This window comes from Puma concolor, chromosome B2 (assembly GCF_028749965.1).
Source record: "Puma concolor isolate L17-30 chromosome B2, mPumCon1.1.hap2, whole genome shotgun sequence".
NCBI lineage: Eukaryota > Metazoa > Chordata > Mammalia > Carnivora > Felidae > Puma > Puma concolor.
The window spans coordinates 14,505,984-14,525,424 of NC_141671.1; the positions used below are offsets into that span (position 1 = coordinate 14,505,984).

The following is a 19,441-nucleotide window of genomic DNA, read 5'->3' on the forward strand; positions in this document are numbered from 1 at the left end:
TTCTTTAGGTCGTTTGATTTACAGGTGTAATAACCAAGAAGTAATCAGATACAAAAAACCAAGCAGAAGGGAAAACAAAAAGAAGGCACCCAGCATTGCAGAGGATAAGACCTGTCCTCAACTCGGCAGGTGACCGTGGCCAACGCACCCGGGTGTAAAAACAGGACTTCATCGTTTCCAAGAATATCTTTCACTGACTTCTGTTTCTGTTCTGGGTTCTGAGTCTACAGAGAACATGGAACCAGTTGGATAGAAGTTGAAGTTATTTTGGACTCTTTCATGATGGTGCAGAGAACAGGGTATACCTAAGGTAAATAGGTGTGTTTTTGAGATGGCTTCTTAGGGATGGGTGACCAACGCTCACGGAGGGTCTTCATGGGCCTGGTATTGCCAGAGTCCCTTAGCCACTAAGGGTCCCTTCACTGAGCTGGTCGCAGTAAAGAATATGTCAGAGATAGAAAAGGCTTCCATTCATTGCCTTTGAAGCCCAAAGCTGCCTAACAAAGATGGAAGGGCTGGACTTTAACCTTGATCGTTGTACCTCGAGCTGCATTCACGCAGAAGCAGCTCGCCAAGCTAAACATGCCAGTTGGGAAATGAGTTTCCCAGAACTGGTACTTCGGAGAATTTCAAGCACGTTCGTGGAGGCAGGAGGCAGAAGTGAGGGGAGAACAGTTCTCAGGGAAGGTACACGACACGGTAGGGTCTGAGAGTAGCTTTATTGTGTTTCTCATATTTATTTTTCCAGGAGATAAGAGGGGTTTCCATGAGCTCTCCTAGGCTAGTTGGCCTGGCTGATAACCCTTCTAACGATCGTTGAATCCTCATTCAGAGGTAGGTTGTGTTTACTCATCTGATAACTCTTTTTTTTTTTTCTAGCGGAAAGGCTTGGAGTCTGTTCGTAAAAGACACTGTCCTGATTTAGTTTCTGGCCCTTCCGCTTTTTCCACCATCAGCGTTGTGTTGCTGTTTGTTCAGTACTGGTGCCTACGATGGAAAAACAGACGGCAAGTTAGTCTGAGTACGGGGACGACACCGTCCATCTCTGCCACCCTCTCCCTGCTTTGAGCATATTCTTGCTGCTTTGCTCACCACACCCCTTCCTGGTGTGCTTGCTTCACGCATGCCCTGTTCCAAATCAGTCTCCTCCGTGCGGCCGGCCCGGAGAGACCGTTTGAATTGCAAATCAGGCTGTGTCACCCTCTGTTATAAATTGCTCTAATGGCTTCTCGTGGCAAGTTTAAAAATTCTTAATATTATAAATACCTCTGAATCCATTGCCCACAAGCACGGGAACATTAACGAGAACATTCGTCTCCTTGTGCGTTGAGCCCCATCCCGCAACGCTGCCAAACTCACTGTTCTGAGCCTTCTATTTAATTTTGCCTTGCTCTATTTAAATACGGTTTTATTATATAAATGTATTCCTGGAAAGTGTCCTGTTAAATTTCAGTTACCTTAAACATTATGAAAAGTTCATCATTCTGGGTGTCACCTTCCGAGACTTGCTTTTTTCATTGAATAGGAGACGGTCGAGATACATCCATGCTGTTGCATGTAGCTTGGATCGACTTGTTTTAATTATTCTGTAATATTCCACGCAGTAGGAGATACCATAACCGATCTTTTCTCCAGGGGGTGTCTTTGGTTGCTTCCAGAATTTTGCTCAGGGGACAGTGCTGCTGAGAACACCCTTGTACAACTGCTCTTTTTTGTTTGTTTGTTTTAATTTACTTTGAAAGAGAGAGAGAGAGAGAGAGAGCGCGGGCTGGGGAGAGGCAGAGAGGGAGAGAGAGAATCCCAGCAGGTGCCACACTGCCAGCACAGAGCCCACTGGGGGGCTCGAACGCACGAACCGAGAGATCATGACCGGAGGCAAAATCAAGAGTTGGCAGCTTCACCGACTGAGCCACCCAGGCGCCCCCCCCGTATGACTTCCCTTAAGGACAAAATTCTTCATGTGGCCTGCGAGGCTCCGCAATCCCAGCCCCACCTGTCCCTATGCACCCTTGCCTTCTGCTGTCTCCCCTCACATTCTGTGTTTCTGCTGCTCTAGCCCAGGCAGAGGTACAGTGAGGGGTGGAAGAAAGAAAGAAGAGGGTGCACAAGAACTTGAAATAGCTGACCCTTCTCTTCCTTCTTTTCGCCAATCTCACCATTTCCTGCAACTCCCCGATCATTAATCTAACTTGGGCGTATCTTCCTTGATATGGTGGAGCAGGAGGTCGATTCACCTGTGATGTGGGTTTATAGCTCCCTGCGCCTCCCGTGCAGAGCACTTGGCCCGGTTTTCCTTCGTAGCACGCTGCGTTTGCATGGCCGCTTAACACCTGCTCTGCGCCTGGACTCTGAGCTCTGAGAGCAGGACGGTCTGTCGCTGTTCACAGCTGTCTCTCCAGGACCTCGCACGGCACCTGGCACCGAACAGGAGCTCCACGTATATCGTAAGTGAATGGAGCAGTGATTCACCAAGAGTTGGGAGAGCGATCGGAGACCACGGAACGAGATTCAGCGTGCTTCTTCCTTAATCCTCTAGAGCAGGAGTTGGCAAACTTTTTTGCAAAGGGGCAGACAGTCAACGTTTCAGACTTTGCAGGCCATGTGGTCTCTGACCTTACCTAACGTGGCTGCCATGGCACGAAAGCGGCCGTAGTTAATATGCAAGCGAAGGAACACGGCTGGGTTTCAATACAACTTTATCTGCAAACACTGAGACTTGAATTTCACATAGTTTTAATTTTCGTGTGTCATGAAGTGTGATTCTGTGTTACAAAATAGGATTCCTTTGATTTTTTTTTTTTTTTTTTTCCCAACCGTTAAAAGATATGAGAACCAGCCTTAGCTCGTGGGCTGCCCCAAAGCAGGTCATGGGCCACAACTGATCGGAGGGCTGTGCGTGGTTGGTTGACCCCTGCTCCAGAGTAGCCCTGCACCCTGGCCAGTGCAGTGACCTTGGGTCAAGGTCAACTCTGAAGTATTATTTGTAAATAGCCAGCCACTGGGGATGGGGGATGAAAAAAGGTCCAGAGCTAGGGCCTTCTTTAAAGAATTAAAAGACACTTTTCCTTCCTTCCTTTCTCCCTTCTTTCCTTCCTTCCTCCCTCCCTCCTTCCATCCCTCCCTCCCTCCCTCCCTCTGTTTCTTTTTCTTTCTTTCTCTTCTTTCTTTCTTTCTTTCTTTCTTTGCTTTTCTTGAAGATTGTCATATGGTTCTTTCATTCCTCAGCCCTTCCATCACTATCCTTGGATTTTTTTTTTTTAATTTTTTTTTCAACGTTTTTTATTTATTTTTGGGACAGAGCGAGACAGAGCATGAACGGGGGAGGGGCAGAGAGAGAGGGAGACACAGAATCGGGAAACAGGCTCCAGGCTCCGAGCCATCAGCCCAGAGCCTGACGCGGGGCTCGAACTCCCGGACCGCGAGATCGTGACCTGGCTGAAGTCGGACGCCCAACCGACTGCGCCACCCAGGTGCCCCACTATCCTTGGATATTAACATTAAAATTTAGGTACTTAAAAGTGCCTCTTATTACTGCTACGTCATCACCCCAAGTTGCACGATAAAGACACTGCATATGCACTCACCTTGCTGTCACTGTCCTGGCCAATTCATTTGGCAGGAGTGAGACACTGACCGCTGCAACTCGCCGACACTTTGACATCTCAAGGTCCCGGCCAGGCCAGCAGAACGTGGTCCGTCTACCTTTGCACGGGGGTAGGCGTGGGTCCACGGACATTACCATGAAACCAGGAGAACAAAGCAAAACAAAACAAACAAAGGCTTCTGCTTTGCAATGTTTGTTAATATAAAGCTGTGTTGACACACTTTTTAATCTGTCAGCAGACCAACCCTGGAAGGTAGCCCATTTTGTTGGTGCGTTGACTTGTTTTTGTTCACTGAGATGGAAATATTCATTTATTGGAAGGGATGCGTATCGGGACAGCTCTGAAAAGGAAGCGGTAATGCGGGGCCCTGGCGTGCACCATCGCGGACAGGAGGGAGGAAGGAAGCAGTGGGGAGGTAGGCACCATTGACCTCTCGTGGCCTGACCCGCTGAAGGTGGCGGTATCTCGTGTTGACTTACGGTGTGGAAACTGTCCTCACCATATACCCCTGCAGGTAGAAGAGCACTCGAAAGATCATCCTGTTCTGTCCTGTGTACTCAGAACCTGTCCTGGTCAGTTTCTTGTCTCTACCTGAAGGCTGATGGTCTTGAAGTTCCAATTTCCCTCTCCTGGTGGACTGTGTCCAGACAGCTTTCGCTCACAGGGCAGACGTTCTCCGGGTGAGGGTCACCCCACTTCCTGGGTCAGTTCTTTGAGAGGCCACGCCTGGCTACATGCTGTATCTACCTGGCTACACGTATCAGGACCGCTTCCCAGCCAGCCTCACATCTTGCCTGAATTCCTGTGCTAGCTGGTGTCCCTGCTTCTACCCTTGTCCCAGATAATTCACTTTCCGTCTATACAAACTTTTGAAAGCAGGGGTCAGATCATATCATGCACTTACTTAAAATCCTCCAAAGGGTTACAGCAGATCAAGTCAAATCAAGTCAAATCACACCCAGATTTCTTAAGGTATGTTACGGGTTGAACTGTGTCTTCCCCAAATGATGTTGAAGTCCTAACTTATTTGGAGGACTTATTTGGAATCCACGTCTTTGCACGTGATCAAGATGTACTTAGTAGGGTAGGGCCATAGTCCAATATGACCGCTGTCCTTTTAAAAGGGAAATTTGGCTAAGAGACAGACATGCATGGAGGGAAGACAGAATGAACACACAGGGAGAATTGCATCAACAAGCCAAGGGATGCCTGAGGCCACCAGAAGCAGGAGAAAGGCCTGGAACGGTTTCTCCCTCACAGCCCCCAGAAGGAACCAAACCCTGCTGACACCTTGATCTTGACTTGCAGCCTCCAGAACTGTGAGAGAATAACTTTCCGTTCTTTAAACAGGAAATTAATACACCGGATGGCAAAGCCCCTGGAGCATTCTTACTCCCGACCCACTGTGCATTAATGCTTCTCGATTGGGGCAGCATGGGGGGAGGGGTTTTTGGTAGCTAGGACCAGGTGCTTTACTGGCATTTAATGGGCAGCGCGGCCAGGGATGCTAGAAATCCCTAAATGCAGGGAAGAATCCCACACAATATTGCCACTCAAAGCCTCGCAGAGAATAACTGCAACACGCTGGCTGTCATTCAATTCTGTAAACCCTTCCCCTTTCCCGACAGCTCAGGGCCTTTGTACGAGCCGTTCCCTCTGCCTGGAAGGCTCCCTACCTGCTCTCCGTGTGGTTTAGATCTTGACTTAGATGCGATCTTCTCAGATAGACCCTCCAGACTGTAAACTATCCACTTGTCCACTCAATTTCATCAGTCTTTGAATAAGCATTGCATTGACAGCATTATCACTATTTGACTTTTTTAGAAAACCGATGAGATTATTTGTCTCCTCCCACTAGAATATAAGCTTCCTGACAATAAAGACTGTGTTTGTATGCCCAGGATCTACAGCAGAGCCCGGCACGTAGATGGTGCTCACGTATAAATGTTGGTTGAATGAATCAGTCATGAGCCCTGAAGCTGGAGATCTATGAAAGCCTGGGGGTCAGGGGAGGGGAAGGAAGAGATGGGGAAAAAATAGGGTGGGATAGAGGGTGGGCTTGGTAAAGTGTGGGGGGAGAGGGGAGAAGGCGTTGGTAGGGTAGAGAATTTAACAGCAGCCAGACTTTCCAGAAAGTTCTCAGGCCATGGAACAAGAGTGCACAGATTCCTGGAAGAGCCTTCGGTGGAACAGCCTTGCTTCTTCATACAGGAAGGAATAGGCTTGTGGAGTTCATTATCCCCAGAATGGTGGAGCCTGAAAACAGAACCAGCTCCTGTATGGTTTAAGAGGAACTCACCGGTGACGGTTGACATGTTGGCTTTTAATGGGTTATTGGGGTAATTGGGAGCCAGGTGGCAAAAACCCAGCTACCGAGTTGACATCAAGAAGGACAAGCGCACCGTCCATGGAATACCCTTTCATGTCTCTGTGAGAGCCAGGACTGGGCTGCAGGGGGCCTAGACCTCCCCACTATGGCCATCATTGGTTTTTAGAGGCTTGTCTCTTCCTTGAAAAGATATACGATATTCAACGAGCTTCTACAAGGACTTTGAAATGGAGTCATTTCAAAGGACATCCAGTCATGAAAACACTGTTATGTTTTTCAAGCCAGTTGCAGCCTTTACTTTTCCTTTAGAAGTCCTCTGTTTTACTTAGTTTGCTTTATATAAAGTTTCATTTTCCATCTTGTTGCACACTCAGAACTTTGGAGGCAAGAGACACGTTCTCAACGGGGCGAGAGATGGCCTGCGTTGTAACTCTATCTCTGCTGCTAATTTGCTGGGTGACCTCTAGTGTTTTACTTAACCTTGGAAGGGCCTCAATTATTCTATAGAAAATTCGACGGAATACATTACACCCCAGGGGACCGGTGTGGTGAAAGAGTGCAATAATATATGTGAAAGGACATTGAGGAACTTTCTGTCTTGCCTTCCTTTTCCTTCATTTTGTTATTTCAACTCTTGCCCGAGACCGTTCCCTCCCAGGTGGCCCCTCACCTTTCTTACCACCTTTCCTTCACACAGACTTCCCAAGCTTCAGTCAATCATGTCCCCAATTCACAATTTGTGATATGTTTGAGTACCAATCGCACTATTATTTGCTGAACATTGTCTTTAAATCGGCTGGCTCACTTTTTAACTTAAAACGATTCACTTGGAAAGGAAAAAATGGGGGCACTGGGGTGGCTCAGTCAGTTGAGTGTCTGGCTCTTGATTTCGGCTCAGGTCGTGATCTCATGGGTTCGTGAGATCGAGCCCCACGTGGGGCTCTGCCCTGACAGTGCAGAGCCTCCTTGGGGTTCTCTCTCTCTCTCTCTCTCTCCCTCTGCCCCTTACCCACTCATGATCACGCACACTCTCTCTCTCAAAATAAATAAACAGGCTTTTTCATTAAAAAAAAAAAGGCAAAAATGTGCATCTGTATATACAACGACAACCGGACCATAAGTTTTGTCGAGCATATTGTCTCCAACACACGTTGTATCAGTACATGTTCATTACAGTTTAAAGAATAAAAACATTCGCGGAGTCCTGGCTTAAGGACCCCTCCTCAGTCACACCTTCTCCAGTGCACCCCCACTCCGACTAAGTCGGTCCCCCTGTCACATACACTTGTTTCCTCTTCTGTGACACTCTTTTCTCCCACAGGTGATCACCACCTCACATGTGCCTCCTCTGCTAGACTGTAAGCTCCATGTGGGCAGGAGCTGTGCTTCCACATCTAGGCTGTAGCATCATGCCTGGCGCATAAAAGGTATTCAGAAACATGTTGTGCAATTAGATAAAAAGTTCATCTATGTACTGACCAAGGAGTGTGTCAAGACTAACTAGCAGAAAACTGCAATGCACGGCATGTTCTCTTTCTTCCATCCCTCTGCTTTCCAATCTGGGGACACTAGGGGTACTTGTGAGCAGCCTGGTCATAGCTCTGGGATACGTAGTTAGGAGTCTAGACACTTCCTCTATTGGTCCAAGTTTTAAGAGTTGATATGAACAGGGTAAAGAGCTTAGGGCTATGGGATTCTCAAAGCTATGAGTTCTTGGAATGTGTAAGTAACGGGTAATTGGCAACTTTTCCAGCCCAACAGACTTCCTCCCGTATAAAGTATATTTCCACAGAGAGTGTTTTGTTGTTGTTGATCATGCCCGGGCAGTACTTAAATCTCCACAGAAACCCCAGAGGAGGCCCTAAACCTTATCTGTACCTGTTGTTCCCTTGACCTCCCACATCTGGTTCTGTTCTAAATTTCCACAAGTTTCCAAACGTCTGAGCAAGAGATCATGGCAGACATTGTAGATGTCTTGGCAAGTGTCTGGTTCTCCATGGGTACTGAGTCCTTGACAGAGGTTTTCTAGAAAAATGATGTGCTCCTTATCTATTTGCTAATTCCTTCCACATATCACAAGACTTTTCTGTAAATTCCCATCAGTCTTGACAAAGTTATCTTGTAGACTTATGTAGTGATTTTGATGGCTGCACAGAGCTGTTTGTCTTGTTCAGAACGAAATTAATAACACCACGATGGCACCTACTTTAGCACCAAACTTCTTAAACTCTCCTAATATACTAATCAGCATGTCAGGGAAATATTTTTTTTCTGGATAAAGACAAGCCTGGTGAAATGGATTAGACATTCACACGGCATTGCATAATTCAGCATGCCAGGGCGGTGCATACGATTTGCATTAATAGCCAGCGCTGGAAGCTGCTGCTCATAGGTTTCTCTCATTAGGTCGAATATCGAAGATTCCAGACTGTCAATCAATTACAGTAATTTCCTTTTCCATATTTATTCCATCACTATCATTGACAGCTACCATTAAGTGACATTAATACAATACAATATCATCTCGCATTTCTACAGAGCGTCTCAGGGTGCCTAACGGTTCCACTCCAGCCAAGAAATCACATTACCAAGGACAAAGTACCCTCATTCTCGAGGTGGAAAATAGGCTGCCAACTCTTGGAACCAGTGGGAGCTGCCCAGAATCTCTGGAGATGCTCCTGACTTCCGGCCAAGGGGGTTTATTTTTTGTTGTCTGAAAATACCCGAGGCTGGGTCTCTGGCGAGTGGGGCGGCTTAGTGGGTAGTGATGACTTTCCAGGGACCCCACTCACCTACATCCCCTGCCTCTTCTCACCCTTGATTTAGGACGTGTTTACAGGGCAGAGGGGGCCCTTGTGGAAGAATGCGGTTCTTCCTTACAAGGGCTGCAGTTACCATATGCTACTCTCTTGCAGGGCTTTCTTCCTCCATACCCGCCCCCCCGCCCCACCCAACCACCGACAATACCATCGGCACTTTGACTCAGAAGGCAACAAAGCCCTCCTTTGCCAGACAAATTATTCATATATGCTAAGATGCCAGCGTTGGTATATCCTCCCTTCTCCTTCTGTCGTTTCTGTAGTCAGTGATAATCAGGATTGTGCTACACAGAAGCCATCTCTGTTGCCCAAGTGTCACCAACTGAATCTACAGAATATTCCTTTGCTCGGTTTTGGGTGACAGGAGGGCTTCCAGATAAATTATAGAATGCCCAAGTTATATTTGAATTTCAGATACACGATAACTTTTTTTAGTATAAATATGCTCCAAATACCGCGTAGAACGTGCAAAGATGTTCATCATTTCTCTGAAGTGCAAATTTAACTGAGCATCCTGTTTTGTTTTGTTTTGTTTTGTTTTGTTTCGTTTCATTTCCAAATCTGGCAACCCCACCCATCAGGTGAGTCAAAGGCTTCAGAACCAAGCCAATCAAGCTACTGAAATCCTAGGAGAAGTCAAATCAAGACAGCACATCTACATTGAGCTGAAGTATTTGCAAAGTGCCGTGCTCACAGCTGTGGGAGATGCAACACCGTGTCAGATCTGGCGAGAAAATAGAACAGGAGAGGAATGGCCACAGGCCAGAGAGAGACTACGGTACGAGTGTAAAAAGTTTGGCTCAAGAACTATCGAAAAGCAAAATAGTAGGAAGGATGTTTCTAGTGGTTCTCTTCATCCATAACCTTTTGTGATGGCTTCTTGCAAAGTGCGGCTTCTGCTCCACAGCTCGGGAGGAGGCTGGCGAGACCGGAGAAGAACATTCTCTGACACGCAAGGAGGCTTGTGGGCACAGCACCTGCCTTAGTCTTTTATTGCTGAGGTAAAGCAAACATCAACTTGATTGATGATCTGGGAGAGCCTGGGGGAAACAATCAATAGGTATTTGTGGACTGGATGACTGACAGATTTTTGAGTAGGGAGTGCATGATGAAAGGTATTGTACCAAGACTATTTTGGAGGTGTTGTGTGGGAGAACAGAGCGACTAAGTCCCCTCTGATAAGTTGGGGGGGGGGGGAATCAGCCATCTGCTCTGATGGGCCGGCCGTGCCTAAGCATCCACACCGGGTAACACCTGACCTTGCCATCCCTCCTCGCTCTATCACCTAGCATCAGGTAGCTTAGGGTGCCTCGAGCACTCGTGATTATTGGAGCAAATTATTATTTCTCTGCTGCTTCTGAGAGCTGGAAGAATAATTACACACTGGGGGAGGGAAGTATGGAAAAAAAAATAAGGGGCAGGATTGGGGCAGAGAGAGGACAACATTAAAAAAAAAGTAACTTAAAGAAAAAATGGATGAGTTGGAGAGTAGGGTGTCATTCTTTTTGTTTCGGTCTGTTTGTAATTTTCTGACAATTACTATTTGTGTGGTTGGGGATAAGGGACTATCTGCCTTGTACTTTTGTTTCTGTTTCTGTATGGCAAACTTCATTCTTATTTTTAATGGCTTTTCAAGCTGTGAAGAAACTTTATCGAGTATCCAGCAGCAAGAGCAGAGCCAAGACTGGAGAACAGGTCTTTCTTGCTCCAAGACTTGTCCTGATTCGCTGCCTCGGCGGCTGTCTCCCAGCTGAAAAGCTACTCTCCGGTTTCACAGATGTGCTTGTTGACGAAACCACACAGATGATCTATTGCTTTCACGTGCCTTCACTGTACTCTATTTTAGTGTTTGGTACAAAAAAAAGAAACTTACTGTCTGGATTCAGCATGACCTAGTCTGCCTCTGTGATATGATTTATTTGCAAAGGGATCAAAACATAGACGCCCTTCGATCTTGTAACCTTCTAGGAAGGCCAACCCCTTTGGAAAAAAAATCGTATTTAAGGCAGTGGTAAAGAGATTATCTGGTTATTTGGTAAAATAGTCAACCATAATATTCTACAAAAAGAACTCTAATCCAATGACAACCCATAGAAAGAAACAGCAACAGAACAATGGAAGTATGTGTGATCCTTTGAAAGACTTGCGTCTGAGGAGGACGGGAAGGCTTTTGAGATCCTGGGAGAGGAAAAGGATATCAGAGCTGAAAAGGATCGTTGTGATCCTTAAAGCTGCTTGAAGGTTGGGAAGGAACAAATGAGACCATACCCACATAATAAAACTAAGGTGATCATACTTCTCCCACAGAGCCTGTTTGGTAACCAAGAATGAGTAAGTGACTCAAGAATTTAAAAATTTAGTAAAAGAAGAAGGGACCCAACCTACAAATCCCCCTCCTCCCTCTCCTTCCCTTGTGCTTTGTGTCCCCGGGTTCTTTGTAACTTAAATAATTAATAGTTAATAAAAAGGTAACTGCTACTCATGCTTTTGCCCTTGCGGCAACCTTGAAGCGAGGCTCTGCATTTCCGTGTGTTTCCCTCAACAAAAATTCACTCCACAACAGAGATTGTACTGAAGATTTAATTTATTTTTTATGATTTTTAAGTTTTAATTTTTAAAAAATATTTTAAGTAACCTCTACACCCAACGTGGGGCTTGAACTCACGACCCAGAGATCAAGAGTTCCCCTGCTCCACGGACTGAGCTCGCCAGGCACCCCTGTATTTTAAAATTTTAATGTTAATTTCAGTGTAATTAACCTACCGTGTCATATTAGTTTCAGTGCAAAATGGAGTGATTGGACAATCCTCTACGTTTCCCAGCGCTTGTCAAGATAAGCTGTACTGAAGATTTTATAAGGAAAACTGAAGAGGGGATTTACATCTCACAACGTTCAGACTTCACTTCTCAATTTGCTGTCAAGCTCTCTCCTCTCAATTTTATTCTCAGCTGTTGGCCTTTGTATCTTTTAAGCCTTCCACAGAGTCATTTCTCAAAGTCTACGAGTTAGTGAATTCTAACCCCCATCCCCATGATTCTTTTGCAGAAAAATTTAGCTATTTCTCACCTCTCTCAGTCCTTCGCACCAGCCACCCACAGCACCGTGGGCACTCAGCCTTAGATTAGGTTTTATCAGAGCATTCCTCCTTAAAATGCACATCTCTGCTTCTTGCAAGGGATTCATGTAAAACTGCTAAGGAAAATGAGATTTTCTTTGCAGCGCCACAGGGACATAATTTATAAGGGAGCAATCAATGTCTGGCAACATTTACCATCTGCTTCGGATTTCTTTGTTTTTAGGTTACTTGCTGACTTCTCCAAAGCTAGAGGTTGGGCTTGGTGGCCGTGGAGATAAATCGACTCCTGTCTGATCACTTTTAGAGGATGACATCAGTCCTTTCCTCACTGTTGAGTGTTCGCAAAGAATTCTGAGTGATATTTACTCCAGTAGCTGGGAGAGAAAATGACCTTCTGTTCTGTAATTTCTCCATCCATGGGGAGTGGCCAACCACCTTTCTTTCCTTCTCTTTTTTAGGGGCTACGCTCCTTGGAATTTCCCCACTGTCTCTCATGGGGATCATGAACTTTGGCTTTCCTTGTGATGCGAATTCCTTTATGACCACACTAAATCTCAGACTCTAAGAGCTTAGAATTACTGTGTTAATTTTCAGATTTTGATATTATTGGTTGCTTATCCTCTTGGAAACACTGGAGAGTCTCCTGCATATGGCCCTTGGGAACTCCAAGATGTTTGCTCCAAAGTTGTCTTGTGAAAATTCTTTCCCCCTCGACGGTAACCCACCCTCTTGGAGTTTTATGTTATTTTCACATGAATGGTACTCACTGAGTCACGTTTTCTGATGTGAAAATCATGCTTGACGTATACTTGGCATGTACCAGACTATCCAAGATGTTTGTTAAATACATCTGGAAAGCTCAGCATATGTTGTTGGGTTTTAGACCCATGTAAGGAGCGCCTTCTCAGAGGCCATTGCACTTCCCTGCTCATCATTTGTCTTCCTGATTTCTGTCACTTTTCTCTTCCCCTTCTGACTCACCTGTGATATTCTTTGATCACCTCGTCACTATTTGATTGGTGATTCTGCTCAAGCCCAAGAATTTTGCCCCCTCTTTCTCAACTTATTGGTTTCTATGGTGCATCTTCCTTTTCAATATTTCTTTCTAGGTCAGACATGTCCCCTCGCCATTCTTCCTCTGATCTGACGTATGGCACCTCCTAAGGCATATCAGCTGCCATATGCCATCCCCTCCCCGTGCACCTGCTCCCTCCCCACCAGACCTTCCAGTAGCTACGGCTGCCCAGTAATTCCATGTCCTCCTTCTCACTGGGCTTCATTTTGATCCTTGTCATTCAAGGGGTAACCGTGCAGTGATCTTTCCCCTTCTCTGTCCACTGAGTTCATGTACAACTTACAATCCAAACAGTTTCTGGTTGTTGGCTTGCCTGACTGTAACCTCTGCTATTTAGTCTTGCTGTCTGTCCCTTCCTCCAGATACTCCCGGTCATCTTTCATCTCTGGGGTGGTCAGTAGTCACCCCAAGTTGTTTCTTTTTCTTTCTTTCCTTTCGTTCCCTTCTCATGATTTTTTTGATCATTCTTTATTCTTTTTTTTTTTAAATTTTGAATAATCATGGATGTGTAAAAAGTAGCAATGAGAGCAAAGATAGCCCAGACCCCGTGCCCTTTTCCCAGTCTCCCCCACGCTCACATTGTACATAATTGGAGTATGATATCAGAACCAGGAAATGGGTGTTTGTACACGGCGTGGGAGGAGTTCTATGCCATTCTATCATATGTGTAGATTCATGGAACCATCAACACGCAGAGCTATTCTATCACCATGGATATTTCCTTCATCTACACGTTTTTAATCATACTCACCCAACATCCCTGCCCCCATGACAACTGCTAATCCATTTCCCAGTTCTATAATTTTGCCATTTTGAGAGTGCTGCCTAAACGCTGTTGTATCGTATGTGACCTATTGAGACTTGCTTTTTTCTCATTCGGCATAATGCCCTTGCAGTCTGTCCCAGCTGTTGTTTGTATCGATAGGTGACCCTTTATTATTCCCGACTAGCATTCCATGGCGTAGATGTACATTGGCCCATTGAAGGCCATTTTGATTGTTCCTAGTTTTTGCCCAACAAATAATATTTTCTCCCTTTTTGTATTTTTCTTTCAGGCTGCTACTTATAGCAGATGTTTGCAGGAAAAGAAAACTTTTTGTAAAGGAAGACTTACCCATTGGTTCTTATAACTAATGGAGACCCATAGGTATAACCTAGAGTTATTGACAATGTAGAGAAACAGTTTTCTTTTCGGAGATAGGATTGGTTTTTTGTCTTGGCACCTGGACTTAAACCTTCCGGTCCAATTCTTGTTTGTCAGCAAATACCCTGTGTGGGGTGAATGCACTTGCTTTCGCCTCCACAGCGGTGTTCCAATATAAATTTTGATCACAAACAAAAATGAGGTTTCGTTATTTTAAGTTAGGATGTTAATTTTAAATGACTACATGGGCTTTGGTGCCTGTTCAGGAAAGCCTTCAAGTTATTTCTGGCAAAACAGATTGAAACTAGTGGCCTTTAGAACTCAGTACTCAAGGGAAACAAGGCAAGCTGCGTTTGGCTCGAAGGTGGGGTCACCCAGTGGCATTTGCTAAAGGAAAAAATTTGTAGGCTTATTTTCCAAATGAGTTTAAGGTTCAGTATTTTGTTAGCTCGGCATGTGTTTGAGAGGGAACTCCTGGACGCTGGTGGGTAAGTTCATCTTGGTTCTAGTAAATGAGTGGATTGGCCTGACATTGTTGGCATGCGTCAATGAAGGATGACATAGGGTTTCCCTGCTGTGAGTAACTTGGCTTCATTTTATGTTTGAAGATTTCACATATTTGCATAATGTCCCAGTTGAGGTGATTATATGGCAGAGGAATAAAAGTGTAAATATTCAAATGTTAGCGGACACTTGAGAGTCTTTCAGAGTGAAAGGGGATTTAACACATGTGAAACAGAAGTTTGGACTGGCACATTAAGATTTTTTTCGGGGGGGGTTCCTTAAAGTTTGCAGGAAATTTAAAGTTTTGATCCTTTAAAACTGTCATCAGAGCCTTCTCTCTTTTATAAAGTTTCTAGGTCTTGGGGACACTCAATTTTGGTTAACACATTGGAGAAAGTAAGATCCCACTCCCTATCCCTCCCCCACCTCCCCACCGCTTCCCTCCCCTAAATTTGAATGCTCCGTAACACCTGGGAGATTGGAATGCCTCCTATTCATGTAAACTGTATCAGGAAGAACTGAAATCACTTTGTAGCTTTATCTACTGAAGCCCTAATTTCCTTCCAGGTAGGCAGAGGAAGGTGGATAGGCCCTGTGGATCTCTGCATTGAGTGACGAGCTCTGAGTCACCAAAGTGAGTCACTGGCAAATGGGGATGACGCTTTCCACCCAGGCTGATGTTCTCAGACTGGCGTTTTCAGCGTTTGTTTTTACCATATCCCAAGTAAGTCTCGTGAGATGACTCTCAGATTCACATGAAAGTTTTGAACGACTTTTAACCCAAAAAGCTGAAAAGGAAAAAACAAAACCGCCATTGGAAGGTTTCTTTGGAGGCATTCTAGAAAAGTCCATTCCAAGGCAGCGCTGTAGCTCAAGAAAGTTTGGCACATGGCTGTCAATGAGGATTTGTCGCAACCGCTCCGAACGAGAACGAGGCCAAGAACGAGAACCAGGGCATTCAGGGTAAAAAGGAGGGGAAATCCAGTGGTCTCTCTTTCAAAAAAAGTTGCTGATCAGAGTTCTTGGGCTCGCCTTTAGTAATACTGTGAACATTGCAGTAATCAGAATTCTGCATTAATCAGTCTTTCTGCACATCTGCAACGTGAAGACTGATACTGGTAATGATGACTCAGGCGTGAAACGTCTTGGCTCTGAATGACCGAAAACCAGATTTCACCGAGCTTGTTGTGGTGTTGGTGTTTATGCCTGCCACCATATTTGAATCTTGTAAAGAGTGAGAGCATCCGTGACTTGCCACGGTGGCAGTCTAATAAGGACGGTATTTCATTCGCTGGTGCTTCTGGGTCGGGGAATTTCCAGTTATATCCTTCCAGGCAGTGGGGCTTCTAAGCACACAACCATCCAGAGGCCTGCTGGGGCCTGGCTTTTATCACACCAAGCATTTCAAAAACAACGGTGGGGATCCGAGAGAGCGATGGTGCTAGAAGCTGAGAAGTGGGACAGAGCAACGGCAAGAAAGTTTAGCCAGCGCCTACTATGTGCCAAGCACCGTGCGAGGGGCTTTGATCCATGTTGTTTCATTTGTCACTGAGACACGACAACTGACAAGCGACGGGAGCGTCACCAGGGGAGGTCTGGGGTGGTGTGGTTGAGGAGCAAAGCCTCAGAAGACATGTGCAGAGGTCAGGGTGCTTGCGGCGGCAGCTACTAGAACACGGGAAAGTGGCCTAAGTGGTACGGACATATATTGACTCAGAAAAGGTCCATCCAGTGGCTCAGTATGATCATAAGAACCCAGGTTCTCGCCATCTCTGTCTGAAGGCCCTAGGGAAGATGCCTTTAGAAGTCCTTCCTCACCTTTTCCAGCTTCTAGTAATTCCTTGGCTTGTGGCTGTTCAACTCCAATCTCTGCCTCTGTCTTCACATGGCCTTCTTCTCTCCATGTCTCTGTCTCCACGTGCTGTCCATTTCTGTCTCTCATAGGGACACTTGTCATTGGATTAGAACCCTCCAGACAATCCAGGATGATCTCATCTCAAAATCCTTAACTTAATTGCAGCTGCAAAGACCACGTCCCCACATAAAGTTACCTTCACAGGTTCTGGGATGTGAACACATTTTTTTTCGAAGGCCACCACTCAGCCCACTACGATGGCCTCATTTTTTTTCTCAGATGGTGGGTATGGACGTATCTGACAAGGATGGAACTTCCTGTCATCAGTTCTTGGCTTCCAACCCAAGGATTGGCGTTATCACCAAAATGAACTGCTTACAAAAAGACGAGTTGCAGATACCAGAAAGGACAGACTCTATCCCACAGAATCATCTCATTTCTTGGTTCATTGATTGCCCCATGCAACGTACATGTATGGGAAAGAGCTTCTGAGATATACCAGTGAGTGACCGTCAATTTCTTTAGACTGTATCTCTAAGTGTTCTTCAATCTTTTGTACCCCTTCCTTAATGTCTCCACCGCCTTACCAAATCCCCATCATTTGTCACCTGGATTATGTCTTACTTGTCCCTATTCTCCCCAGCCTCCTTTCTCCATATTGCTGCCTGAGGAGCTGCCTGAAATTCCAGTTGGGCGTTTCCTGCCTGGTGCTAGATTGCTTTTGTTTGTCCCTGCAAAGCCATCCTTCCACACCTGGCCTTTTTCCTCCAAAGCTCCTTCTCCCTCCGGCTTCTGGTTGGGTTTGGCGATGGGGGCACTGGTGAGATGAGGTGGGAGGCGTGGGAGCAAGGAGAGGGGCCATTCGTCTCCCTCACTCCTTCCCTGGAGGTCCTTGCACCCGGCTTGGTGCAGTCGATGCCCCCATTAGGAGAATTCTCACATGGCCGCCTTCCAAGTTTTAATCACTGTCTCTCTCCTCACCCTTCCAGGCCCAAGGATGGCAACAGGACCTCTTGTGGTTTCCCGACGCCCTGCCTACACCTTTGAACATAACCCCATCGTCAACTCTTCTCGAATTACCCATCTCAGTGTTTCTTGCCTGCACCATGACTGATACAGCCGGGCTGTAAACACGTCACTGACTCTACCTTGCCCAGAGGAGGAAGCAACATCCCACAGGAGGGGGGCAAGATTCCACCCTTGCCACATCTTGAGACACGCTTTCCGCACGCTGGCGGACGTGTGGTTTCCTGAACGCAAGGTGTTCTTTTTCTTCTTGGGGATTCTGTAACTGATGATTTCTTTCCTGGCTTAGCTGCCTGGACAGTGTGTTTTCTTCCTTCAAGGCTGTTCAGGGATCACCTGTTGATTTTTTCTGACTTTCCTAGGCAGGATGGGCTGCTTCCTCTTCTATGCTCCCTTATCACATTATACGCATGCCCATTAAAGCTTTTTTGGTTGCTGCGAGTTTTTGTTCCTATGTCTGCTTTCCAACCAGTCTTGGAATCCTCTGAGTGTATTCTGTTTCCCTTTGTTCTCCGAGTACCTGCTGTTGTCCCTGGTGGGCTTAATAAACATATTTTGAATGACTATATTTTTCTTTATTCACTATATTACTACTTGCTCATACAAAGATTACTGCAATAAATTACCACGTTCGTATGCCACTGTGCACACTGTTTTCTCTTTTGGTGAATATTACTTGGGTTTTTCCTCATGACCACTCTGAGAGATGGGTTGATAGGAAGTAAATTCCCCTCTGTCACCTAAATTGCTGGTGGCAGAACTATGCCGGGAACCTAGACTTCTTGTCAGGAATTTGTTTGCCTTTTCAATAGACCATGCTGCCTCCTGAGATGCCATATTAAAGCAACGACAACAGAACCAGAGGTATGCTAGCTGAATGAGCACTACCCGAAGGGTCACTTCAGACGGAAGGCAACTCAAGCTGCTGTAGAGATAACTCCATGTGATTGCAAACACATGTCAGGAAGGCTGTGTAGACAGGTGGTCGTAGAAGGGTCCTAACGAACGGAACTGGTCACATTAGCTAACTTCCTGTTGTTTGAGAATGATGTCTGATATAGACCCCAGAGACCATTGACAGAACGTACAGTTGGATTAAAATTGGGATGTGAACATCAAAAAGGAGTATCCTGTGACCCCGGGGAAGGGCTGGCAACCAATGGGGAAAGGCATGGACTGTTTCTGTAATTCAAACCATATCCCATGAGAAAGTAATTTTCAGACAGCAGCACAAAGAAAGGTAAATTTAAGAGCATTTGGGACAATTTCTGTGTCAATGGAAGGCTTAAAGGTTCTTCCTTCTGTCCTCCTTAGGGGAGAAGCAGTATGTTCAAAGCCCAGCGAATGAGGTAAGGAACATTCACGGAGATGCAGTTCGAGAATTTCCGCGGGGAAAAGGAATCTTACAAGTCACCCAGGGCTAGGCTTTGGATGTTTGACTCTTTTCCAACAGGAAGGAGAAGATGAAGTCTGGATGCTCCAAGTGGTAGAGGGTCAGGACAGACTCCGTTTTAGACGTGGCACGTGGCCACTATCTCACATGCTCCTTGCAACGCTGACGGTGTCAGAACATTCGTGTGATCCCCGTGGGTCCGTGTCAGAACCTCAGAATCAGCCTTTGGTTAACTGAAACACTCCTTAGTTGCTTGGACCTCTGTCCCTGTTCTTCACGGAAGACCGAGAGGCGAGTTAACAGAAAATAAAGGAAATAAAATCCATTTCTACGGAGCCAGCCTTATCTCTTCAACTTTTTCAACCTCAAAATGTTTATATCTCTTAACCCAATCATTCCCTTATTGAGAATTTATCTTTGCGATATAATAAAAGTTACAGGCCAAGATCCAGAAGGAAATCTTCCTGTCCAACAATAAGGAAAACATTAGTTAAATGCAATTAAAAGACTTCCATGCGGTTATTTAAATCACGTGTTTGAAAAACATTTAGGGGCATGGAGACGTTTATGATCCGAATCATAAGACAAGATAGAAACCTGCACCTATGGCATAA

General features: G+C 45.6%; 1 long non-coding RNA gene across 2 annotated transcripts; it reads left to right on the plus strand.

Annotated features, from left to right (window-relative positions):
- The first annotated feature begins 3,861 nt into the window (after positions 1–3,861).
- LOC147580746 (uncharacterized) lies at positions 3,862–17,998 on the plus strand. Of its 2 annotated transcripts, XR_015251050.1 has the most exons (5): positions 3,862–4,020; positions 4,120–4,285; positions 7,256–7,361; positions 9,335–9,754; positions 17,398–17,998. It is a non-coding gene; the product is annotated as an uncharacterized LOC147580746 (long non-coding RNA). The 2 variants fall into 2 exon arrangements; XR_015251051.1 differs by lacking the exon at positions 4,120–4,285 and having other exon boundaries at positions 3,868–4,020.
- Positions 17,999–19,441: the final 1,443 nt, after the last annotated feature.